General features: G+C 40.9%; 1 long non-coding RNA gene across 3 annotated transcripts in view; it reads left to right on the plus strand.

Moving 5' to 3' along the window:
* Positions 1-26,868, plus strand: part of LOC104861483 — a 56,121-nt gene that overhangs the window by 16,242 nt on the left and 13,011 nt on the right. Inside the window, exons 1-5 of one of the 3 annotated variants that reach the window (XR_004516497.1) lie at positions 255-405; positions 615-709; positions 13,392-13,511; positions 14,959-15,159; positions 26,108-26,161. This is a non-coding gene — a long non-coding RNA (uncharacterized LOC104861483). Of the gene's footprint in view, positions 1-254; positions 406-598; positions 710-13,391; positions 13,512-14,958; positions 15,160-26,107; positions 26,162-26,868 lie in introns of those variants that run through there. The other 2 variants (XR_780065.2, XR_004516496.1) reach the window with 2 other exon arrangements.

Raw genomic sequence — 26,868 nt, forward strand, 5'->3', positions numbered from 1 at the left:
GTACTATCGATAGCGGTTATATATAAGGAAGTTCAGTTTTGCTTTTCAATGGGGGCATGGCCCAGAAGATAGAGCCGGAAAGGCGCTTCCTCGTATACATTCTCGTATATCGGGCTCCAGCGTGGAAGACTGAGGGATGAGGCATACCTTGTTTCATTTATGGTGATCAGTTTTCTGTCAGCACTTTAAAGATGTTCCTTTATGTTCTGCTCTTCCTCCCTTCCCCTCTCCTCCCCTCCTCTTCCTCTCCTCCCTCCTCACCCCTCCCCTCCTCTCTTCTCCTCTCCTCTCTCAATGAGACTTGAATACTCAGAGCTTTCTTAGCAGTTTCTGTAATGGGCGATGCTGTTTCTCCTCCAGCTCTGTTCAGCAGTAACAAGGTGCAGAGGGCAGAGGAGCAGATGGGTAGGCTTCCCTCTCCGTCAGCTCCCTTCTTCTATCCTCTGAACTCTCTCTTGCACTTTTCCTTTGGTTGGTGCCCTATAATGTTATGAAAATGGTTCTGTTTTGAATTTTAGAAATTCTTTTCAACTTCCATATATTCTGACTTTAAAAATCATGAAAAGAAAAAAAAAAAAAGAACCTATCTACAGCATAAGTTTTTTTCTTCCAAGAATTTGAAGACAATGGAAATCGACTGACAATATAAACATTCTCTGAAGACAATCCAGATGGCATGGTGACTTCTTTTGCTATCTAAATGGTGCAGGTAAGATCCCTTGAGACTCTTTCCTTGTTAGAAATTGTATTTTTAATTTTTCCCAGGTGAAGCAGCAAGTGTTCCCAAACTGTGGAGACCATGCCAGCCAGGCGCCAAAAAGACCTTGCATGTGATCTCCCAATGTTCATGGTCTGCCTGTCAAACCCTCAGTCCAAAAGGAGCTATAAGGGGCTTGGAGAGCTACAACAAACAAATGGAAAATCAGAGACTGAGAAACAGTGTTAAGGGTTTGTGCAGTGTTGGATTTTTTTCTATTTGCTAAGGCTAATACATGATAAAGCATAGTATGCTTACTCTGTGCCTCTTGTTTCATATATACAGCAGCTACTGATTATATAATAACGGTACTAGTTAGCTTTCTCATCGATAGGACAAAATACCCCGTGAGCACAATTTAGGAAGCAGAGGTTAATTTGGCTCACAGTTTCAGAGAACTCAGTCCATGGTTGGCTGGCTCCAAGAATTGCAGTGCCAGAAGACTGTTGCCAAAGACAATTGTTCAACCAATGGCAGCCAGAAAACAGAGAGAGAAGGAAGAGCAGATGGGAGAGACACTCTCTCCACAGGAACCCCCTGTCAGTGACCCACCTCCTCCAGCCGGCCCCCACCTCCTAAGAGCGCATCACCTAGGAATGAACCAATGGATTAATCCACTGATGAGTGTAACACTTCCATGACCTGGTCACCTTCCAAAACTCTGCTTCTAAACACTGGAGACTTTGTGGGGGACATTCTAGATTTAAGCTATAACACCGACTGTGTGTGGCTTTATGTTGAGTGCACCAGACAAGTACAGCACCTGCCTTCGCAGAAGTCACTGATCAGTGTGGCCATGGTGTGTTGGCTTTAAGCAGCAGAGTATGGCGAGTGCTGGTCTATGCTCTGACTTCCTCACTTAGATCAGCACAAGCTTTTAAAGATGAACTGCATCCATGTGAAAGAATGAATCAGACTTTATTAGGCAAAGGGGAAAGAAGACCATTGTTCCAGCCAGAGGTACCAGCAGATAGGAAGCTCCAGAGATCAGAGAAAGGCAGTTGCTTCCCTGAGGTCAGTATTGTTGGAGCTTGGGGTGCAGGTGGGTGGTGAAAGTGGGGAGTGATGGGGCTGATGAGGAAGGGAGAGGCCCGACCATTCCGGACCTCCTAAGTCATGCTGAGGAATTTGTCCTTCATTTCAAGAGCAATAGGAACTGATTGCATGGGTTAAATTGAAAAGCAATATCATCAGTTGTGTTTTTTAGAAAGATGATTCTGGGGTGCTATGTGGATGGTGGGAAGGGGTGAGACCGGGTATAGAAAGCCTTCTTGGAGAGGACAGGGTAGGGCGTGAAGTTGGAGAAGCCAATGGGAGACAGAGAAGGGGTGGCTGTGAGAGGCAGTGAGAGACTCTAAATTCCTGTCTAACCCTTTTGGTGATGGTGACTTGGCCAGATGACTCAGAAGGACGTTGGGCATCCATATGACCTCTCTCGACCCCCCATGGTGCCATTTCTGAGCTCTGAATCAGTAATTTAGAGCTGAGTGAGACTTAATAGAATCACCAAGATGCATTCCAGGGAGTATCCGGCTTTGTGACATTCTCCTCCGGTGCTGGCAGCATGCTAATTGCCAAGCTCCCTCTTTTCTGTGCTGCATGAGGCTAAAGACCCAAAGAATTTGTCCTCATGAAAAATTGTGCAAGTTTTTCAAAATAATCAGTTCTTTCATAAGTTGGTCACCCCTCTTCATTCTTTGTACAAAGGGGACAAAAAGGACTCCACACAGTCAGGTGTCATTTCTGGACTAGAACACAGCTGCGGATACTGGAGTTTTTGGGAATTCGGTGTTTGGTAATGCTGCTTGGGTTTTATTTTGCTCATTCCATAAAAATAGTCCGCCTTCTATCCAAAGTGGTGGACAGCGTTTTTCTTTGTTTTACAAAGATGAAAGAAAGCCATGCAGTTACAGTGAGCAGGTTTCTTACAGAATTAAACTAGGAGCTTCCCATTGGGAACTGGCTTCCTGTGGAAAGAAGAAAGTGACATGAAAATGACTTCTTGTCCACCTGTAGTTTGACCAGACAAGTTAGTACCCTACAATGTTGACAGACGGTGATAGTTACAAAGGGGATTGTCGTCACAGCCACAGGCATGCATCTGCTCTTCCATGAGGAGGAGGGAGCTACACACAGCAGGGACTTCTGTCGTTACCTCAGCAGTCCAAGTTCTGACAGACCAGCGGGGACTGGGAGAACCATCGCTTCACTCTGGGGCTGTCTATTGGGACCACTGCCTCTGTCCTCTGTGCTGCTGAGCTCCGGTTACGGAAGACAGTGAATGCATGTTTGGTTCAATAAAATGTGCACTGCCTTTCTAGACCAAAGCCCTTACTTGCCCATTTAGAAAACTCTTCCTTCCAACTCCTCTCTCACTTATGTTCACCTGTAGAGATTGGGGTTCAGACCTGCTGGGGTGACAGCTGCTCAACTTTGGGCCACATGCTCTTGGGTTCAAAGATGTGACACCATAAAGGTAGGCTATAGAAGAAAGAGTAACTTTGTCGTGCTGATGTCTGCTGGGGTCACTCTCCCTTTTGAGAGTAAATATAATTCACTGGAGCCTTTATTCTTCAGGCAGAGGGATGATCCCCATCTCTCTGGGGACTTTTAGGTAAATGTGGTGATCTGGGCTGCTTTCCTTTATCAGCCCTGCTTCTCTGCTTCTGAAGTTGGAATTGTATCAGCCTCAGCACCTTGCATGTGCTATTCCTTCTCCATGTTACAATGCCCCACATTGGAAACCACTTGCATGGCTGTTTTTCCAAGAATATAATCCCATACAGTTGATAGGTAGCCTGTCTTTCACTGAGGGTTCTGAGTTGTGGAGGGAATTTATATGATAACACTGTAAATCAAATAAAAATATCCTGATTTGAAAAGAGATTGTTGCCATTATAATTTCTACCTGCCCTCCTCACCTTCCTAAACTACTCTGTTTACTGCATTAATTGCTTAAGCCCACAGCCAATTTCAGCAAACAGACAGGTGCTGTTTGCTTTTTTGTCTTTGGAGCTCTTTTGCATGTTCTTCCATATTCAGAGATTCTGATCAGAGACCAGGCAGGCTTGAATTTGCTAATGCTAGGTCAGGAGAATAAAGTGTTAATATTTAGGTGTCTGGAGTGCCCATTGGTAGCTTGAAATTGGTCACGGGGGAATATTTACACCACAGAAATTGGTTACAAGTCTCTACCCTCCTCCTTCTCCCCCTTTTTCTCCCCTTTTCTCCCCCTCTTCTTTCTCTTCTTGTTCCTCCTCCTCCTCCTCCTGCCCCACCTCTCCTCTCTCTGTCTGAGGTCTAATCTGGCAACAGAGCACTGCTTCAAAAACACGAACACGTGCAGGATTATCACTTCATTGCCACTGGAGCCAGCAATGACTGCTTATGTTTTGAATTTTTTCTCTTCATCACAGGCTGAAGTAAGACCTGTGAACATTGACTTTTACTGCTAAACCTGATTAAAGCTTATTGTGAGTGTGGTGGGATGTTAGGTATGGACGTATCCAGGCTGTGGTTGGAAAGCTAAATGCCACGGCCACTCCAGTGGAGTCTGCATGACAATGCCGGTCACCTGGCAGAAACCAGACCTGAGGTATCGTCCCCACGGGGTTAAGCTTCCTGGAAGTCCTTGGCACACACCGCATGCGAAGTCAGCCGTGAAGAGAATAGCTGGCCTCTCTGCCTGCAGTGTGGGGACATTGGGTTCATTTATAATTCTGTTCTATTTTGTCTTTATTACTATTTGTTCATTATCTGTAGAATTGTATTCTGGGCCCAGGAAAGGTTAGGAACAATTAGATGTTCCTAGAGATGGGGAGGTGTTGGGGCACAAGAGGACGGGCGGCCAAAGTGCTGACCCTGAGCCCCGGACTGTGAAGTCCTGAAGGTGATCCTGAAGGTGACATGCTGAAGCCAGTCCTTTGTTTTACAAACTTCCCCTTCTGACTGCGTATAGGTGTGGTCTTACCTTGACTTAATGGTCTTAGCTTTTGTGATTATATATAGGTGTGGTCTCACCTTGACCTTGTGGTTTTAGCTTTTACAGTACTATTGTCTATCTTTCTCATGCCTGCCTGTGACTGGAATCACTCTTGAAGTGTGCCCTTGAAACTAGTATATATACATCTAGAGTTAGAAATAAAATTGCAGCAGCTACTACCTTCACTACTCAGTGCTGTGTGGTTTCTGATTGTCACCGCCGAACCTGCTCCCACCTTTCTGAAGATCCCTGTTCTCCTCCTGAAATCCAGTCTTTGCTCCCCTACGGTCGGTAGCAGCTAAATCCCTCTGAGCCTTGGTCATGGGATGGTCAGTATGAGTGAGGGAATTTGTGAAGGTTGGGAAGCCCACTGTATCCTGTTTCCATGGGAGAATAAAAGCAGAAAACAGAAAGAGAGGAACCAGTGGAGATAAGGGTTGGATATGAAACAAAGGGACTCTTTTAGTTGGGCTGGTGACAATGGATAAAATGTGACTTGTGAATTGATACCAAGTAGATCGGGATGGGAAAGTCAGCAGAGTGACGAGATGATGTAGATCACTGCTCTGATTTCCTCTTCCACGTTTTCTATATTCTTATTACTCTGCTTCTTCAGGATCTTCCTCAGATGAGGCTAATGGAGGTCATGTTTTCTTTTCTGGTTGGCCCATGCCAAGTAATTCATTAATGTTTTCAAATAAGACTTAATTCTGTTATTTCTTAATAGAAAACCCTATTCAAACCCTCTGTCAGAAGCTGCTGGTCCCTTCCAGGGAAGGTTAACACTGTTTAGTCTTTGATTCTCACTGAATGGGTGTTAACCATTGCCCTCCACATGCCAGCACTGTGCGGCCTTCTCTGGGACAGGATGCGGTCCTGTTGTGTGGAGTGTAATGACCTACACATGGCTGGGCCTGGTCTTGGCTCTTCTGGTCCTGGTCAGAGACTCCTCCTCTGGAAACAGTATTTCCACCAGCATTGGCACAACCCTGAGAGTTAGTACCACTGAATCCACTGCAGTGGAGTCTGTGTACACTTTATGATCTTGAAATTCAAATTCTCCATACCTTCTTTAGAGAAAGACTTATTTGAGGACAAGGAGATGCACCTCTCTCAGCATCCTTCCAACTGACTGAGAGAAGGCAGAAAACTGTAGATGCTCAGCCATGCGAAACCATAACTTGCCATCTCTTTTTAAGTTCAACTTTTTATGTGTGAAGTGAGAAGAATATCACATGGAGACTTGCTTTGAGTTTTTGAAGAAATAACACCTGTAAAGTGTTTTGCAGTGTCTGGCACATACATTTTCAATAAATATCAAGTAATAGTTTTTGGTTTTAAATTAAATTTTAATTGTACAAAAGTACACTTTCCTGTAAAAATGGAAATATTACAGGTATTTATCCTCCTGAATTTCATTCCTAATACTTTCTCCTCTTTTGAGAGCTAATTGTTTTGACCATTTATTGGTGTACATTCCTGATTGTTTACTATGCATTGATATAATTTTTCTTATGTTCCTAAGTGGAACTATACAGTATTTCACAGTTTTCACTTACTTGTGGAATGTTTTCAGATTTGTCTAACTTAATAAATGTAGGTTAGATTACTACTGCAGAATCCCTTAGGGTGTGTGCATCATTTCGCTTGTCACTTGCACGAGTACTACCACAACCAACATCTTTTATAGTCTACTTGTGCAAATATTTGCTTAGGGGAACAACCAGGGATGAGACACACAAACTCCTAAGGGGCATAATTTTTAGCTTCAACCCATTCTGCACAAGAAGCACTCAAGTGGTGAAACTAGTTTACATTTCAACCAAAAACATGTGAAAGTAACCCTTTCCTTACAGCCTTTGTAAAATATCTCAATATATTTTTCACAATTTTGACAATCTTGTGGGAGATAAAGGGGCGAATCATCTGTGGTTTTGACATATAATTATCAGCAATCTTTCATGTTTCTAGGCCATATTAATTTTTTTCCTTTATTGTAAATTGCCTGGCAATATGTATTGCACATTTTCTCACTGGCTTATTTGACTTCTTTATGGAAATGGAATGCAAGTCTTTTGTTTCATGTTTTATTTTTGCACCTGTTTTAGCTCTGTTTATGGTGTCATTTGAAAAATAGAAGTTTTAAAACTGCTGTATTTGGATTTATCATCCTTTTTGTGATTTTTACTTTTTTTAAAGGATAATTTTATTACTCTGAAAAATCATAGATATATTTTCCAATATTTCAAGGGCTGCTATAGACTTTAAAAATATGTATGTTTTAAATCCATATAGAGTCCACATTTTCTTTTTTCTAAATAAAATCTATTATCCCCCAATATCACCTTTGTTTCAAAGTGTCACCTTTACTAAATATCAAATTCTTATTCATACTTGGGCCTGTTTTAATTTTTTATTATTTTTGGATAATCTGCTTGTCCTATACTAATATCAAATAGTTGCTAAGACTTTCAATCTGTCTTGACCCCTAAGTGGGCTGGTTCCTATTCTTTTATAAAACTATTTTGGTCACTTTGCTTATTTCCTCTTCCAAATGAATTCTGGGATTGAGTTGAAGCTGCTTAAAGAACCTCAGGGTCTTTGATTGAAATCCTCCTCAGTGTGTGGACTTATGATTGGAGAAATGGTGGTGACGATATTGCTGCTCATGAAGATGACGACCACTGACTTTTGATTTCAGCCTTACTCATGTGATTTGAGAGATCTTGGATTGAGAAGGTTGAACTTTCCTCTGGAGGAGGGCACTACTCACAGTGCTTAAGTACTTACTCTGCTTATATGACATTGGGCCCTCCCCTCACATGCACTTTCTGAGGGCCACCTGGGGTTGGTAACCCTGGTTCCATTTCAAGATCTCCCTCTGATTAACAGGCAGTGTCTACCTTCTCCTATGTGGACTCCTCCCAAGTATGCTGCCTCTCCCAAGAGGACAATTATTTCAGAACAGGTTCAGTGAAGAAAGGCTAACATGAGTGGAGTCAAATTTCGATGAGATTCAGTCGTTCACATTCATTTAGTTGTATACGGCCATGTTTGCCTGAGATATTTGACTTGCTCCACTCTCAATGATGCTTGATGTCCTCAAGGACCAGAAAGCACTTCAAGTAAGGAACTCTTCTTCTTCCAGAGCCTTCTGGAAACTTCTTTATGGGATTTACCAAAAGGCCAAGACCTGTGGGAAGTCTGTTTCTCTCTCTCTCTCTTTTTTTGTCATATCTTTTCATGCTCCTTCATACTCCTGGGAAGTTTTCTAAACTAAAACTTCCATTCAAAAACTTCTTTAAGCCTTTAATTGTACATGTTTTACTTTTCACAAAGATGGGCATATTTTTCTCTCTTATTCGTATTTTATATTCAAGGTACCAAAGTCATCATCATTGTCAACAACAACAGCAATGACAATGACATTAACCTTTCAACAGGAGAGACTAATTGTCTGCAGATAAAGCAGCATTTACATGAACACTGAGCTCCAACTATGTAAAATAAGGATAATAACAGCCTCTACCTGTCAGAGTTAAGGTGAAGAACAAATAAACTGATGCCTGAGGAGCGCCTATAAAGTGTAAAGTGTTGTACAAATGTTGTTTTGTCACTCAGTGATCTTGGTGCCTGTCCCTGAGACACTTAGAGCCAGCTGGGAGGCACAGATCCAGGGGAACAATTATGGAGGAATTGTGAGGAAACTTGGAAGCAAACTCCTGTGAAAATCAATTATCATGAAAATTGTAGCCTGGACTGCTTCGAGAACAGGGAGTTGCTGTCTTCAAAACCAACACCAGCTCCTGGCTATGAAGGTCTAACAGCCTAGTTTTCAACAGATGTCCTGTCCTGTGAACTTCTGCACTGCAGCAGGACCCTCTCTTCACTGTCCTCTCCTCCTGCCTCCCCTGCCTTGAAGAAGCCTTTGGGGAAGCTTTCCAGGGAAGCCCTCCAGCTTCCAGGCCCCTGTCTCCCCAACAGCCCCTTCATCCCTGTGACTTTTCTTCCTATCCCATGACAGTGCGAGGTCCATTCTACTCCAATCCTGGCAACCGTGCTCCGTGGCACTTGCTGCTGATGGACCTGCAGCAGGCAATCTGTCTTCAGCTCCAGGTCAGAGCCTGTGTTGCCATCACTTCATTTAATATGCTCTCATTTTGCAATAGTGAGCACAGGACCTGCTGTGCTTTCATCTGGGGAAGTTGGGTGCTGGGACACAGTCACAGGTCATTAATTTACCAGGGTGGGAAAGCAAATACAAGCAAAAAAAAAAAAAAAAAAATTATAAACTAAAAAATTCACATCTCCAGCAATTCACTAATTTACAAATGATGTGAACGGATGTGACATGAAAGAAGCATGAAAGGATGGGGGTAGAGGACAGAAAGTCCTGCAACTGGACACAGCTGTACAGCTAAGCTAGATGTGTCCAGACTCAACATTTCTCTAGGGGCTGCAGTTTTCCTCCAGAAATGAATCTCCTGTGGTGGCTATGTCGTCTCTCAGATAAATGATCATGTGCTGCCTCTTGTGGTCCAAATGAAGGGAAGGAAGAAAGTCTGATTCCTTCCTTCTTTACTTCCTTCCTGCCTGGCTGGCTGCCTTCTTGCCTGCCTTCAGGAAATCCATGCTTTAAACTGGCTCTAAATTAGAGAGAGTGGGTACATTTTCCAACCTCAAAGTTGGGAGACATAATCTGATGAAAACAAAGAGTGTTTGAAATCCACCAGAAAGCCCAGGATATGGTCACTATAATTACAGATGAGAGAAATCTTTACAGATGCACTGATTGCTCCTTGGGAGTCTGATGGCCAAGATCCCAGAGTAGGGAATTATTGAAAGTATAGTATCTGTGACTCTTACAAGGAAAGCTAGTGGAATTTATGTAATGAAACTAGAATCTGATAGGCACAAGATACATTTTAGTTTTCCTCATCACTTTTAAAGAGATGGTCTTATTTATTTATTTATATTTTGGTACCAGAAATTGAACTTGGGCCCTTGCGCCTGCGAGGCAGGCATCGGAACCACCGTGCTAAATCCCCAGCCCCCCTCATCACTTTTAAGACACAATTGATTTGGGTAGTAAATAATAGTGATTCAATTCTAGGTAGTTTGAATGATTTGTTTTGGAACTGATTTTAAAATCTGGAGATGGAGAAAGAATGTAGTGTTTCAATTATTAGACTTCAGATATACCTTGTTTAATGAAATAGATGCGTACCAACACCTGTTAGCATTAACGTTTATAAATTAAATGATAGTATGTACATTTGGAATTTTTTTGTTTGTAATATTCTAGAGGAATCCTTTCATTTAGAAATGGAATGAAAATTGAAGTTTAGTAAATTCTGATTCTAGCATGTTATTCTAGGCATCCTTGAAGTAAAATACAGTCCGTTATTCAGGTGCAAATCTCTTTAAATGAGTATTTTCTCTGGTATCATTTTTGAAGTATGTAATCTTATATTTGTCTCAGCAACCTTACTTTTGTACATAAAGGTGGTGTGTTTAGTAGTTTTCTCAAGGCTCACAGAGTTAGTGACTATATGACCAAGATTTGAACCACGGGCTCATGTTATTTTCCCCAGTCTTCTGTTACTAGGTCTGAGGCTGCTACCTGTTCTCTTATTTGGAACAATCTGGGACTTTTAGAAGGAGGCACTGTACTGTGGGATTTGGAGTTAGTAGAGGTTTGAGACTCAGTTCTGAAATTTACTAGCTGTGTTATTTTTAGGAAAGATTCTAAACTTCCCTGAGTCTTGGTCAACTCACCTGTGAAATGGGAGCAATGAAACTTTCCTGCTTCCTGCTTTCTCTCTGCCTTTTTTCCAACAGATCCAGACTTTAAGTTGGTTTTAAATTAAAGACACCAAGAGTCCATTTTCCAGCCTCAAAATTGGGAGGCAAAGTCTGATGAAGACAGAGAATAGCTGAAGTCTACTGGAAAGTCCAGGATATGGTCTCTATAATTACAGATGAGAGAAATCTCTGCAGATGGATTGATTGCTCCTTTTGAGTTCAACATCTTTAAGAATTAGAGAAAATAAGAATAAAACACATAGTACATAAACAATCCTTGTTTGCTACAATTACTATCATCATAATTAGCAGTAGCATTAAGACATATTTAGATGTTTTTCTGCTAATCTCAGAGATGGAAATCATAGCAGACAAACCCAATGAGATTCTCCTGGGTAAGAAAATATGCTGCATGTGGTTTAATTTCTTTGTGCCATGGCCTAATAAGTTTCCAAATTCATTAGAAATAACCTTGAATTTTCCAATCACTTTCCTTCTGTCTACTATATCGTCCCATTTACCAGGCACAAAGGGTAAGGCTCGTTGAGACATGACCCATCCAACTGAGCTAGATTCAAATTCTGTATCTGTTACCTGTAAGCATCAATAGCTCTCCCTTCAAATTTGCAGCTCAGAATATCCTCATAACAAATGCCATCCATGGAATTTTACAGTTTCTCCCAAGCCCCGACTCTGGTTCAGATTTCTTATATGTGAGCTAGAGTTTGGAGTCATAATTCTTTCCAAATATTTCATTCTTGGGCACTGATACATTTTTGCTTCTTCTGAAAATAAAACTGTATTTTTTAAGTTTTAATTGAGTTTATTGGTACATTTTAGGTATACAGAGCAGTTAAATTCATTATTGGGATCTTGTACCTTTACATGACAGGTCTTGGTTCTCATTTTTTCCCCTTGTCCCTGCCCTCCCTTCAGGCCCCTCCTCTCCTCCTTGTTTACAAATACTTTATTTCCATTTTCTCATTTTTTTCTTTTCCCTTATTCCCTTTCCCCTACCCTTCCCACTTTCCCAATAAAACTATTCTTTATAATCCTGTATTCTGGGGTTCCAGATAATTAATCCTGGAGCAACAGGAAGTATGCTTATGTTAGTCAGCTTGAGCTGCTATAACACATTACCATAAAGTAGATGCCTTAAATAATAAGTATTTATTTCTTATAGTTTCAGAGGCTGAAAATCTAAGATCAGAGTGCCAGCATGGCTGGGGATTGGCATAGATTTTCTTCCATGTTGTAAACATCTCCTTGTGTTCTCAGATGAGTGGTGGGGGAAGAGAGAGAGAGTGGGGGGGAGAACAAGCATGTGAGGGCAAGGAAATTGCTCTGTTGTGTGCGTTTTAATGAGGGCACTAATGTCATTGATGAGGCTCATCCTCATGACCTAATTACCTCCCAAAGATGCTACCTTCTAGTATCATCACATTAGGGGTTAAGATTTCAACCTAAGAATTTTGTGAGGGCAAAAATGTTCAATCTATGGCAATAGTCTATTCAGAGACATTTCATAATTTCTCTGTATGCCAGGTCAGGAGGAGAATCTACACACAGGTTAAAGAACTGAGGGCCAAGAGAGTAGCTAACCTAGTCAGCTTTCTACACTAGGAAGATCCTGGGGGTGGGGGTGAGTATGCTGTAAAATCTCCCTTTGTATCCATATAAGTAATTAATATGGCCTTGTATGGAGAAATTGATCAATGAATTTTGATTGAACAAACAGTCTAACCAAATGAGGACAGGAAAGCTCTTGGATCTAAATAGTTAGGAGCTCATTTGATTCCATAGTGAAACAAGGCATTGCTCTTTAGGTTGGAATACTCATCCTTCTTCTTTCCCTTCCAGTTTTCTCTGCTTATGCTGAGTATTTGCAAGTCACTTCTCTGAAGCTTGACTTTTCCGTGAGTGTAATGAGAGGAGTAACACTTAACTCACAAGGTTAATGGAAGGATTTGTGTACCATCATCTGTTTTTGCATTTTTTTTTTTTTTTTGGTTTTTTGAGACAGGGTCTCACTACGTCTTTGAGACTGACCTGGAACTCACTATGTAGCCCAGGCTGGTCTCGAACTTACAGCGATCCTCCTGCCTCAGCCTCCCGAGTGCTGGGATTACAGGCGTGCACCACCATGCCTGGCTTTTGCATGTTTTTAAATCACAGTCAAATCCTTAAAGTCAGGAGTCATATTTGATTTCTTTTTATTTCTATGGTATCTATTGCACTGCTAGGATTTTAAAAGGTTCTCAGTAATGTTTTGTGGGGAAAAATTAAATAGATGGACATGATGGTAGTAATTGCTAACATTTGTAGAATACTTGCTATGTGTATAGTGTACTCATAAGTGCTTTGAATATATTAACTCATTAACCATAGAGCAATGGCTGTAATGACCATCATAGAGTGGAATATTACTTCTTCTCTGAATATGGAGCCAAAATTATAGGAATGGAGTGTGTGTTGTGCGTGTGCGCGTGTGTGTATGTGTATTTGTAGAGGATAGAGTTTTTAAAATTTATTTTGAGACAAGTTCTTGCTAAATTGCTAAGTTGCCCAAGTGGAACTTGGATTTACAATACTTTTTCCTTAGCCTTCCAGAGTGCTGGGATTGCAAGCTTGCACCACCATGCAAAATGAGTTATTACTTCAGAATTCAGCTCAATTCAAGTTGCTAAGTAGGGAACCATTCTTGATACTCTTCTAGCATCATTTTCCTCTGCTTTTTTCCTCACACTACTCCCTGGGCTTGTTTAGTTGAACTTGTCTTCTCCAAGAGCTCCTTGGAGGCAGACCTTTTGTATATATATATTTTTAACACTTTTTTTTTTATACCAGGGATTGAACTTGGGACCTTGAGCTTGTGAGGCACATGGCGGAACCACTAGGTCAAATCCCCGGCAAAGTAGACTTTTTATTACCCAGCTGCCACTCCTGTGTCCTTCCCTTGGAACCCTGGTATGTAACTGTTGCTCAAATTTATAAACAAACTAAGGCTATAGTAGTAATGGTTGGTAGTGGCACAAATCATAAACTTCCCTTTCCATATTACATTAACTTTATGTCAGTCATCCGTACTTTAGTCTAAAAGAAGGAATAATTTGGGAATATTTTCCAGGTTGACTTTCAGTTTCTCCTATGTTAAAGAAAATTCGAAAGCATAAGTTGGGAAAGTTGTGTTCATAAGTTGTGTTTAATTGGTGCTCTTAATGAAATAAGCCCAAGAAATGGAATGGAAGAAAGAGGAGTCTCTCAGGTATGAGACTCAGAAGAGAAGACCAAGTGATAGTTCTGTGGATGCTGGATTGCCGTTGGCTGTAGTTATTAGAGAAGAGCTTCATAATACTTTATAAGAGAAGTAAAATATCTATAAATATTTCTCACAGCATAAGTATCTGAAAGGCTTTTTCCATTGAAAAAAAATTTTTTTTTGGTACCTGGGATTGAACTCAGCACCTTTCGCTTGTAAGACAGGTGACAGCGCCACAGAGCTAAATCCCTGGCCCTCCATTGAATTTTTATTTGAGTTGATTATCTATTGAACGGGCTTAGTATGCAACGCCTCTGAGGTGAATGTCTTAATATTAGGAATATTTTCACAACGCCAAAGTAGTGTATCTTACATAAAGTAAATCTGATTGGATCGGAAGTCTGAATTTTTTTGAAACATTCAGGGTAACTTTCAGACATTACAAATTAAGCAGACATAATTTTTTTTGGGGGGTACCAGGGATTGAACTTGGGTCCTTGCGCTTGCAAGGCAGGCCACTGAACCGTTGAGCTAAAGCAGACGTAATCTTTTTTTTTTTTTTTTTTTTTGGTTGAGACAGGGTCTCACTATGTAGTTGAGACTGACTTAGAACTCACTGTGTAGCCCAGGCTGGTCTCGAACTCACAGAGATCCACCTGACTCAGCCTCCCAAGCGCTGAGATTACAGGAGTGTGCCACCACGCCTGCTAAGCAGACATAATCTTTAACAAATTGTGAGACAATGTATTGGTGTTTTGTCCTAGGAGGTAAATTTACATTTCTCTTTCTAAAGGAGTCATTAAAATCTCAGAAGAGACAGTATGGGTTAATGGAAAAAGCAGCATGTTATGTAGAATACTGAGTTCTTAGTATGCCTCCAGTTGCAACTGGCACACATTAGATCATACCTTTGTCTTCCAAGTTTAGAAGCTTATGACAACAAGAATTTAATATTTTAAAACTTTTTATTTTTAAAATTTAATATTCTAAGTTATTATATTTTCCTACTTGGCAAAACTACAAAGTTTCCCTGAAATGTTTATTCATAAAAAGATCTCACAGTGGTTGATGACAGAATGCATCTTCTAGGATATAAAACATTTCTACATGGAGCAGGGTGACTAAAGGCCTCCTTTACTCTCCCCTGCATCCCAGGGACATGTACGATGTGAAAAGAGCAATTCATCTCCCACACAACTCTTGTCTGAAGCCTGTGGAACTGTACCCAACTGTCTCCCTCGTTTCTTGTTACTTATGTTTCATCAGTTCCAGCGTGCTTCATGCTGCTGCTTCATGAACTTTCCAGAAGTTGTCAAAGAAAGGTTTGCATACCATCTATCTCATGGCCATAAAACTGTAAGTTGCATCCAAATTGTACTTGGTAATCCATGAAAGAATGTGCATTTTAGGAATGACAAAACAGGGTGTTTATTTGTTCTACTTCTTTTCTTCCTTCTCCTTGTCATTTTTCTTATATACTATCCTAATTTCTCCATTCCTTCCTGGGACTGTATGAATTGAGGAGTTTTTAATCTAATGTAGAGCCAAATCCCTCATCCTGTGCTTTTAAAAGCACTGAAGCTTAGTGTTCTTCCTCTTTTTTAAACACTTACAAATGAAATTGTTTTATGTATGTGTATTATATGTTGTCTGTGAATCCTTCTTCAACTTCTCTGAAGGTCAGAATAATTCTGCGGCAAAATATTCAACTCAGTTGTATAGGACGAAAATCCACCTGTTTCTTGCATGATGCAGAGTCAGTGTTTGGTCAAGCTTCCTGGTTGAGTATAGAGATTTGAGGTCTGAACTGGCAGATTCACTGAGTAACCCAAGTACTCAAATTCCCTGGCCAAAGGATTGCCACTGAGGGTGCTGTTTGGATTGGTTTCCCAAGGCTGCCATAATCAAATCTCACAAACTAAACAAGAGAAATGTATTCTCTGATAGTTCTGGAAACTGAAAGTCTGACCTTAAGACGTTGACAGAATTGGTTGCCCTTGGAAGTTCTGAGGAAGCAACCACCCTCTGCTGCTCACCTACTTCCGAATGGTTGCTGATGATCCTTGGTGTTCCTTAGCTTGACTCAGGTCACCATCTCTCCTTTTGGGTGTCTTGATTCCTCTTTTCTATTATAAGTAAACTTTTGTTGAATTTAGAGCCAGCTCTAGTGCAGTATGAGCTCATCTTAATTAATTTCATTTGTAAAGAACCTACTTACAAATAGGTCTCATTTTGAGGTTCTAGGTGGGCCTAAATTTGGGCCAGAGGTAATGCCATATAAACAAGTATAGTGCAAAAGTAGAAGAGGTACATAGGGAGGGAGGAACTACAAACCACAGGCAGGCAAGGGGTTGTCCTGAGTGTAGCGAATGAAACTTGCTTTAATGTGTGTTGTTCTGAGTATATGCAAGAATTTTTACGATATGTTGTATATTAAACTGTGTTTTACATGCCTTTAATTACTTAGCTATTGAGCAAAATTAAAAGGAAAAATAGCAAAGGGATTGGCAAGACAGGTAAGGAAGACTTTAGTCAAGGTGGCATTTTGGGACTATGCTGCGATGATAAGATGGAACACTAGCTTCAAGTGGCAGTGGCCCACATATTTTTGTGCTGACTCTTTCTGCTTCCTGTTTTATTCTCTTGCTCCTGAAATTCCTCTCTATGCATTGCTTGGACATATTTCTTTATCCGGGACTCTGCTTTTCAGAGAATTGAAGTTACAAGGTTATTTGAAGCAATTGCTTTCTGGTGTTGCTTGAGGATAGTGTGCGCATGGTTAATGTTTGATTATATTTGGGGGCTGGGACTGGTTGATGGAAGTGGTTCAAACGAGGCCACCATAATGCATGTAGACCTAAGGTGACCCAGCTGGCTTCATTATGTCCCATGACTAGTTGGCAAGCGGCAATTCTGAGGATGTACCTGTGTACCCAAAGGGCAGGAAAACCTGCCTGAAGCAGGTGTCCATTTCCGTTCTGCCCCTCCACCGTGGGACTTCCACCTGCTCTCCACTGGGGACACATTCCTAATTTCACTCACTCATCCCAAATAGCTACAGAGCGCTCAGTTCTTTTGTATTTCAGAAATGTCTTTAAAAATTGACATGCCTGCCTTTGTCCAAGTTCACAATCGTGCCTTCTCCTCCTAGTCCATCAAAACAGTACCCTACCTGGTTTAACACCTCAACCCTCTTCCCTTTTGCTGCATTGATACACTTATGACAACGAGCTTCCTAAAATGAGTATCACCATTTGTGTCATTTCTTTTTTTTTTTTTTTTTTTTTTTGGTACTGGGGATTGAACTCGGGTCCTTGCACTTGCAAGGCAGGCCACTGAACCGCTGAGCTAAATCCCCGGCCCACATTTCTTTTTCTTAAAGAAAATCACAAAAATCTAAGAAGTAAAGCTGAAAACAATGTTGAAAAATCAACAAGACCCTATCAATTCCCATTGATTGTAGGATTAAAGTAGACTCCAACATATATTGTATAATATCCCCATGCTGTGGGGATCATTGTCCCCTGTAAAGCCTTCCAAGGCTTTCTCAGGCCATTTCCCTGCCCTGTTAGGTGTGTTGTCCACTTGCCCCCACCCCAAAAGACTACCCAAAAGGATACCCACATGATTGTATTAAAAATCATCCACACTAGACCATGAGCTTCTCTGGGACAGACCCTGTGTCAAAGGCACCACTCACCCCACAGCAGTGTTTTTTGGGAGATTAGAAGGATCAAGAAAGGATCAATCAGCCCACCACAAAAAGCCAATACTATTAGTGGTGGTGAGTCAGTAGCATCCTTTGCACCATCTATGAAGGAAAATCTAAGTTTGGATTCTCAGATTGTGTTTTCATCAGAGGCCATGACTGATGGTAGAAGAGGCAATTTTAAGTCATCCATATTTCTCTTGGCTAGAATTTGCTAAAGTGTAAGCCAGATCCCAAAGAGGGATGAAGCTGTGCGTGCCAAGGAAAACAGTCCCTTCCTCCTTGTTTCTGGATAGCCTGTACCTGCAAAGTGATTTCAATCAGTGACTTCTTAGCATCAAACATTTCCTGTGCAGCACAGAGGTTGCAGTTCACAATTATCTAGTCTGGACTCCACTGAGAAGTGATAATTAGCTGCTAAATGTTAACTAGATTACAGCAGCATCGCTCCCACCAGTTATTACCACCTCCTCAGGGGATGGGCATTGAATGTTGCTTTCTACTTACTTTTCCTGTGCAGCTGCCTCTTCCTGACCTTTCTTCAACAGTCTGTATTTTATCTTTCTGTCTGCTTTTAGGACAGCCACATCTATTTGCCTACCTGATAAGAGGCAGCATTAGTAGTGCAGAAATAGAGATGAGTGACTCTTACAAGAGGATGGAAATAGCCAAGAAGCTAAGAGTGCCTCTAAATTTCCCCAGAAGAGGAAGAATTTGCTTTAACCAAGATGGAGAACGTATTGCCAATTTTCTATGTGTGAGATGCAACATAAATGCTGGGCAGGACACTTTCTTTATGACAAGTTGCCTATTCTTTCCATCCATGTGTGACAGATATAAAAGCTAGATCTATATGCAGATTAAAGATTGTGTTTAGGCCGGACGGACTCAGAGTTTGTGATTTTATTTTTTTTCCTCATTGAGTTTATTGGTCCATTTTAGGTATACGGTACAGTTACATTCATTATTGGGATCTTGTACCTTTACATGGCAGGTCTTAATTCTCATTTTTCCCCTTGTCCCTGCCCTCCCTTCAGCCCCTCCTCCCCTCCCCCTTTACAAACACTTCATTTCCATTTTTTCATTTTCTCATACTTTTTTCTTTCCCCTTATTAGCTTTCCCCTACCCTTCCCACTTTCCCTGCACCTTTAGCCCCTTCCTATTTCACATTGTCCATTATATCATTAGGATCTTACTTATTATAGTTTATTCACACCAGAGAAACTATTCAGTATTTACACATGTGTGACTTATTTATTTCACTTAGGAGTATATACTCAAAGTGTATCCATTTTCTTATGAATGAATCTAATTTCTCATTCTTTATGGCTGAGTAATATTCCATTTTATAGAAAAACCACATCTTTATCCAGTTTCTAACTGATAGGAAAATGGGCTGTTTCCAAGTTTTAGCTATTACAAACTGTGCTGCTATAAACATAGGTGTGCATATATCTCTGTGATATGGTTCTTTTAATTCTTTTGGAAAGATACCCAGCAGAGGGATGGCTGGGTCAAATGGAACCTCTAGTCCCAGCTCTTTGAGGTATCTCCATATTGATTTCCATAGTGGTCAGAGTTTGTGATTTTAACTGCTGTGCTCTGGCCTCTAACTCCAGCCATTCTGAGTTTGCCCTCGCATTCATTTGGCACCCAGCATGAGAAGATCATCATCATCTCCCTGTTCCCACACAGCTCCAGGAAAGAGGGGTGTCTGTCTTTACCCGCAAGAGGACAGAAGTGCCGTGTCTAGTGATCTGGGGAAGAGTGCTTCCATGAACCAAACTGGGAAAATCTCCCAGCTGAAAAATCATGATTGAGAAATTCTAAGGGGGTTGTCTGACACCACCTTTTCTGTTCTCCTTGAAAATGCAAAAACACAAGTTGTGGCAAAGACCCTAAGGTTAGTGAGAATGAGCTCCACAGGATGTGCACCAATTCAGAAGAGATCGAAGACCACGGACAGGAGACTGGAGGATATCAACCCAAACGTCATAGTTATTCATCACATTGCTTCAAATGTCACCATAAGAAGATGTAATTTCTGTCTCACTACACAGCAAAATTTTAAGATATTATTCATATAGTAATTAGAGATTTTTTTTCTCTAATAGTATTTTCTTTCTTTCGTCTATTTGTTTGAACTATTACTTAGTAAATAATAAATTTCCATTCACTTTGGCTTTCACTTGTGGATATTTGGAGGAGAAAAGCTCTACATGACTCAAAGAATTTTTATTCTTCTGCAGTGGTGCATTTGGCAGTTCTTATAGTAATTTTTGGTTTCCATGTTTTATTTTGTTCCAGCACTTGTCTATCAACATTTATTGCATCAATAGAACATACATTATTACTGTGCCTCCCTTTTAAACGAAACCTACAGTGTATGTACATCATAGTTAAGTTGTCTATTTGGCTGTTTATTTTCTCCCTAAATATTGCCCAGCAATTGTACTTTCAAAAGGAAACTCAGCCCCCACTGACTTACTTGCTATTCAAGACACTTTCACCAGTGCAATTTGTAATTCAGAGGTTTTCTCTAGGTGGTTGTTTTACATTTCTTCTTCAACATGTATTTTCTTAGTGTTAACTATATATCTGGCTCAATCTTGGTACAAACTTGCTTAGCATTTTAATCTGAACCCTCACTTAATCCATGTCACTTGGCTGAAGGAGACGGCACATTTACCATGTCAGTTTAATCATTCGGGAAGCACTTGGTCATGAATAAAAGAACACTGCAGCTGTCCCCCCTTGTAGGCAGCATGATACCTTTCTTACAGAGCTGTTCTGGGGACCACTGTAAATTCACATCGACCTTGATTCCACGCCTGGGAGAGAGACACTTGTGAAGTAGTTAGATTTCTATTTTAAGCCATTGCCTCTCCCAAGCTTACCATACCTTTTATTAAAGTATTGTTTATCTTCTAAGATTCATTAGTCAACCACAGGGAAAATGATGGTGACTTTTAGGGGGTCTTTTAGTGGCATTTTATCTTTCCCTCTTTTCCTCAGCCTTAAAAAAGAAGCAATTTGCACTTGCTTAGTATTAGCAATAAATCACAGGGAATGTAAGGACCTGAAAATTGGATCACATTTATTTTGCTGATACAAACTTATTTGCTATTGAGACTGTTAGCAATGAGCCCTGCTAATACTAATGTTTCCTGTGTTTCAAGGGTGAATGATTAGGTCAAGTAAGCTAAACAATAAGACAGTGAGCTCCTTCTAACCCTCTCATAGCTCTGAGTAGAAATCTTTTCCATTCTCAGAAGCAGCATGTTGCCTGAGCGCCCTGCCATGCAGTTTCCCTCTTCTTCCAGCTCCCTCCCTGAGTTGAAGTGTTGCAAAGGATGCTCTCAGAATGAGAGTGTATGACCTTCTGTAGTTGTCAGACTGAGCTCCAACTTATGGCAAGAAACAACCCACAATTCAAGTGGCTTGGAAATCATCCAGGTTTATTCCTTGCTCAGTGGACATGTTTACTGCAGCTTGTTTGGGGCCTCACAGAGGGAGGCTCCACCTGGGCAGGCCAGGCAGGAGAAAGGGAGTCTGGCAAACGCAACACTGGCCTTGAAACCTTCTGCCCAGAGGTGCCAGTGTCACTTCCTGCTCACTTGAAAGACAAAAGCAGGTTTTAGTTCAATCCAATCCTTGTCTGAAAGGAGAATCCAAAATATTTGGCCAACAGTACTTACCACTACCACAGCTCTGGAGAGCACAACTCCCATGGAGATTTCAGGGAACAGCCTGCTCAAAACAGTGATTCCTCATTCACAGCCTAGGTCTAGCTCAACCCTTCCACGATGGGTGGCTACACAATTTGTGAGGTCCAGGACAAAATGAATATGTGTGGCTCCTTGGTCAAAAGTTATGAAGAATTCCAAGAGAGCAACATTCGGGAGTTAAGGTAAGCACAGGGTCTTTCTCAGCATGGAGCTGTGTGAAACTGTACAGATCCTATGCCTATGAAGCTGGCTCTGCCAACATCTCAGGGAGGGAGAAAACAGAGGCCCTTTAGCGCGATTTCCCAGAGAGATGGGGTGGAGCACAGCAGGAGGGACTATCAGGACAAATAAGACAATGCAAGACAAAGGATCTTTTATTTGCAAATCCTTGCAGCTAGGTGACCTCTAAATTCAAAGCATAATCATTCTCCCAACACTATAGTCTTGTAACTGAATGGTCTCACTCTTATGATTTCCTTAGCGGTGAAGGATGGGGACACCCATCTCTGCCCTCACTTTCTCGGGAAGGAATTATGGTAGACTGTCCATGGGGCCGGGCATCTATTCTAGCAAGGCAAAGCTGGAAGCCAGGGAATATGCAGCGGTAGACCAGTGGTATGTGAAGACAAATCCTGGCCAGTGTCCTGTGTAGAACCTTTATAATCCATGCATATTTTGATTGTTTTAATCTGTAAGCAGGCACATTGGACATTTAATATTTTAGATTCAACCCTTTATGGAGCCATGGGTTTTGTACAGAGCTTGAAGGGTAACAGTTTCTTTCACGGTTTCCCTGCCCTGTTTTATAGTCAGGCCCTTTATGATCTTGGAGTTTCACAAAGAATGACACAGGTCAACCTGGGCAGAGAGACTCAGATATTTTTATTGTTTTCAGGCAGAAAAAAGAAAGAGCCACAGGGAGAATGGGCAGAATAACCTCCGGTTGATTAACGGAGTTGGAAGATAGGAGAAACATCCCTAGACAGAGACATTTGCATTAGCGATGTCTTTGGATTTCATAAGTGAGTCATCTGCATCCTTCACCGAATGAGTCAGCTTCGTCCCTGAGAGGCACTAAGCGTTTATATTTTGGTTCAGTGTGGAGCCTGTGTGACACCTGTCTGAGTAGATGGCAGACTTGTCATGTATACAGGGATGATTCATGTGGATGGATTATCCACTAGTTTAAGCTGTTCTAACTGACCTTGAAAGACAGAGAAGTCATGAGGCATCTTCTTACTTTTTGGAAAGTGGTTTACTGTGAAGTAGTACTGATAAAAGAGAAATGGAGCATTCATGAGGACAAAGAAATACGTTTGTTGGCTTCTTCATGGACACAAATTAAATTGAGAGAAAAAATGCTGGGCAGTGAGCCAACTCCAAGGTACTATACTGTCTCAAGTTTACCCTCTGTTCTTGAGCATAAATGTCTTGTAGCCAACAGTTAAGGCAGGAAGTTGGAAAAATAGTGTGGGTGCTGGTAGGAGCAGAAGGGGTGAGCCCAAATATAATATCTAACTTTGTGAATTTTAATCCTGTGCATTAATCAAAATGTGGGTAAATGAAAATCTTTGGACAAAGTGTTCAAATCCCACATGGGCCAGTTTACCATCTCTCTACTTTATCATCACAAGTAGAGATTCATTTTTTTGATTATAGGACAGGGAAGATTGTGAAAGCCATCATAGGAATTAGGGAGAAATTCCAGTCTGCTGTCTCTGCAGTATATGGGCAACATTTCTGTTCTTAATTTTTCACTCTAGGACATTAGATGATTAGGTGGTAAGGTTAAAATAGAACAAATATGGATTGGGCTAGGGAGTAATTTAAAATTTTGGGAGTCTTTAGTTTTTGTGTTTTTTGTTTTGTTTTGTTTTATTCTCTATTAATGTGTTTGGGCAAATGATGCTAATCTTCTTTGACTATTTTGTTGGTAGTTTAAAAGTATTAGTTTATTATTAAGTTATCTAGTACAAGGGATAAATAATAGAACAAGCTTTTTTTATACTATGCAAATTGAAATGTTAGTAGAGGAGCCTTTAGTGAGTAGGACTTCAAAGCACGACTTTTGCAGTTGAACTGGTTGAAATGTAGTTGGAATTCACTTTCTGTGTCTGACCTTGGAGGTGTTATTTAACCCCTCCAAGTTTCTGTTTCTTAATCTGTAAAAGACTGTACTCTAGGAGTTCATTAAATGGTTAACATGGACAACACATGAAAGTCCCCAGCCTGATGTGTATTATAACCCAGGTTACACCGCCTTACACTTTCCCTTGTGTATTCCTCGAGTCTGATGCCTACCATGATAGCTACAACTCTCATGTCTAGCAATCAGTGAGTCCATACAGCACATGTTCCCTTTCTTTGAGTAGAAGTCTCTGGTAAAACACAGACTCTAGCTCCTTTCATTTCATTTACAACTTCCTTAAATAAGGGCTTAACTAAAATAAAATTATTACAGTAAAAGAATGACATACTGCCATTAATGCCCCCCCCATACTCCTCCTTATTTTGAGTTTACCTATTCCATCATTCTTGCAACTTTCTGAAGAAGTTCTGGAAGTCCTCTTTTGTTAGTGTGTTTTGGAGGTGTGATAAAAATTGAGTGAATGCTGCTGTTGAGTTCTATCCAAAAGAAAGACAGGCTCATAAAAATACGGTGTGTTCTCACCCACCTTATTCACTGGATCTGGCTTTTTCCCAAAGTCAAAATGACCATGAAAGGTAAATATTTTGAATTAATTCAGGACATTGAGGCAGCCACTACAGCACAACTGGGCACTCTAGAAAGAGGACTTCCAGAGCTGCTTGAGAAAGTGTCAAAACCAGTGGGAAAAGTGAATTTGAAGGGAGGGAGATAATTTAGAGGTGGTTTTAATGGCAACTGTTTTCTACTATAATAATTTTAAAAACTTAAACATTCACTATATGTTTGTAAGCGCATTGTTTAGTCTCAACTCCCCTATCTTGTGATGTCTCAGCCCTTGTTCTTCTCTGCAGGGAAGCATCCATCAGGAATGATGACCCACCTTCCTAGGCTGCGTCCTTACTTTCCAATATAGCAGTTCAGAATATAGAAATTAGAATTACTTGTATAATTTTTTAAAAATTGCAATAGTCAAAAGGACTAATTTTTAATGACCTCTAACCATGTTCCAGGCATGGAGGGAACCCTTTCTTTGGTTGAAATGTTACATATAAAACAAGTAGAAACAAGGCCAACTCTGGGTGACACCCATAGGTGTGTGTGGCAGGGTGGAGTGGGCTGTCCTTGCTCAGCCTCTCTGATCTGCCTCACGACACCTGAAACCCCCTCTGTGGGCTTTTCAGACCTGCCAGAAAACTGTCCCATGCCTGGGATTCAACCGGGACACAGAGTCAGACTGGCAGTAATAGTTGAGCCTTTGTTCACTTACCTCATCGGAGTAAGCAATGAACAAAATGCAAAGGTGTTGCCAGCTGTCTCTGTGACCCCTTTTCAGCCAATGACACTGAGAAAGGGGCAGACGGTCTAGCACTGGGGAAAGGGGCTTGTCTTGTGGCTGAGGGAGCCTCCTGCCATCTTATGGGGCTGGGGCTGGGGAAGGAGAGGGGTCGCCACAGTGTCTGAGCTGAGGCCCTTCCTCCGCACCTGCCTCCCTTCCCTGCACCTTGCACACAGACACTGAAGCTGGGAACTCCTCTGAGTGCAGGGGCAGAGCCGTGGGTGCGGGGATCAGGCTCCTTGGCTCAGCCCTGTGCTCTGGTTGTGCTCCAAGCCTGCCATGGACATCACAGTTATCATAAGGCCCATTGAGCAGGGCAGAGCTTTTGAAACTACCCGTGGTTGGGCCCATATGGGATTGTAGCTTAGAGTCCACCTCCTTAGGACTCTTGGGACACATTTTGAGAACCCTTGAATACTTCCTGGTATATAAGATTGCTCTGTGAAGGAAATATGTCGTCATTTAACTTTGGGGGATAAGAGATGTGAACCTCTTCTGTACACACTTCATATTGACACTAATCAGCTTAGTAAACTCACATTAGCCTGCATTATTTATCATGCCCATAAAAGACGGGATGGCTTTTCAGTTCCTGCAGTTTTGCCATTTACTGCTTATGTCTGAACTTCTGTGGCTCTTTCATACAGTGGCCTGAATATGTACTGTTGGTGCTAGTGTAACATGTTGTGGCTTGAAAATAGGAAAGCTTTTGTTAAATAAGGTGTCAGTTATTGTTTGTACACAATCTCATGGTTGCTCAGAGATTAGGGGCAGAGGAGCAAATGTTGCCAAATAAAGATGCTTTGCCTCTCAAATTAGATTTGAAATAATGACTTACAGTTATTCAGCATTTACATTGTGTTTTTGTATGAATTAAATGAATCCCAGTCATTTTTATTAATGATGACCATGTACCTTTTGGGATTTCAGTGTGTTTGTGTCGGTTAATGAGTAAATTGCACTTTATTAAAATAAAAGCAAAATAAAACAAAGCCAGAAACAACCTTAGTGTATAACATTCCCTTTACAATTTTTCAGATGTAAGCTGAAATTTAACTTGAAGATCCTGGCTTTAGAATTTACCTGTATGTTCCGATCAGTGGACTAAAATGACCTATTGGCATATTGATTTAACCTAGCTTTTGTGAAATTTTTCCAGGCCAGTTGAAGTCTTATATACAAATAGCTCAGAAACAAGATTTCTAGGTTCAATGGAAGCAAGTTTCAATAGCTACAGCGGAAAATTTTTTGGTAGGATGTTGGAAATGGTAACTTCATAGTCGTGGTACTAAGACTATAAGACTCTCTTTCTAAAAAGTAGAATGCATATTAGAATTGTGGAATACCTAGAAGCCACTGACAGAGATTTGATTTCTTCTAGGCGATTACATCATGGGTTGGAGCTGTACAGATACTGCGTCAGGCCCAGGAAATGGTAATTGATGAAACTTTTCCATCTTGGGAGGAGAGACAGTAAATAGTCTGTTGCTTCAGAAGCAGATCAAATATGAGAAAAAGCACTGGTTTCATACTGAGGTTTTTCAATAGCTAGTTTGTTTTTCTTAATTTCTAAGTTGCTTTTTCTCTTTGATAAACATAACCAAAGAGGGGGGTTGAGAATTCTCCCTTGGCTCCTGTCTTGTTTATCTACTTGGTTAGAGAAACTTGAGATAGGAGGGAGAAAGCACACTCAAGGTTGGCTGAGGATACTACCCTCTGAAGGACAGGATTTGCATTTAATTAGGGTTTTGAAATAAATAGAATTAAGCTCAATTCCTGCCAACTTTATCATATTCATAGGGAGAGGATCAGCAAGCTTTATGAATTGAACTTCAAAAATATTCAGGAAAGGTGGAAAGACTGAAAAGCTCACTGTTTTAGAAAAGCAGGTGTGAATTTGTGTTGGTGGGACTTCAGAGGAGAATAGAAAATAGGCTGTCATTATCTAGTTCTGCTTCTCGTTGGTCAAGCTCAGGATCTAGATTGATTTTGGTGCTGGACTCTGCAACTGGGGAAGTTATGGAGAAGGTGCAGTGTCTAGAGAAGGACAAGAGACCTTTTTGTATACATATATGGTTTTGGTCTGGAAAAAGAGGAAGCTAAGCCATGAATGAACAAATCTTCAAATGTTATGGGATATAA

The sequence above is a fragment of the Fukomys damarensis genome, unplaced genomic scaffold, assembly GCF_012274545.1.
Source record: "Fukomys damarensis isolate Sample0158 unplaced genomic scaffold, DMR_v1.0_HiC HiC_scaffold_10, whole genome shotgun sequence".
NCBI classification, from domain to species: Eukaryota; Metazoa; Chordata; class Mammalia; order Rodentia; family Bathyergidae; genus Fukomys; species Fukomys damarensis.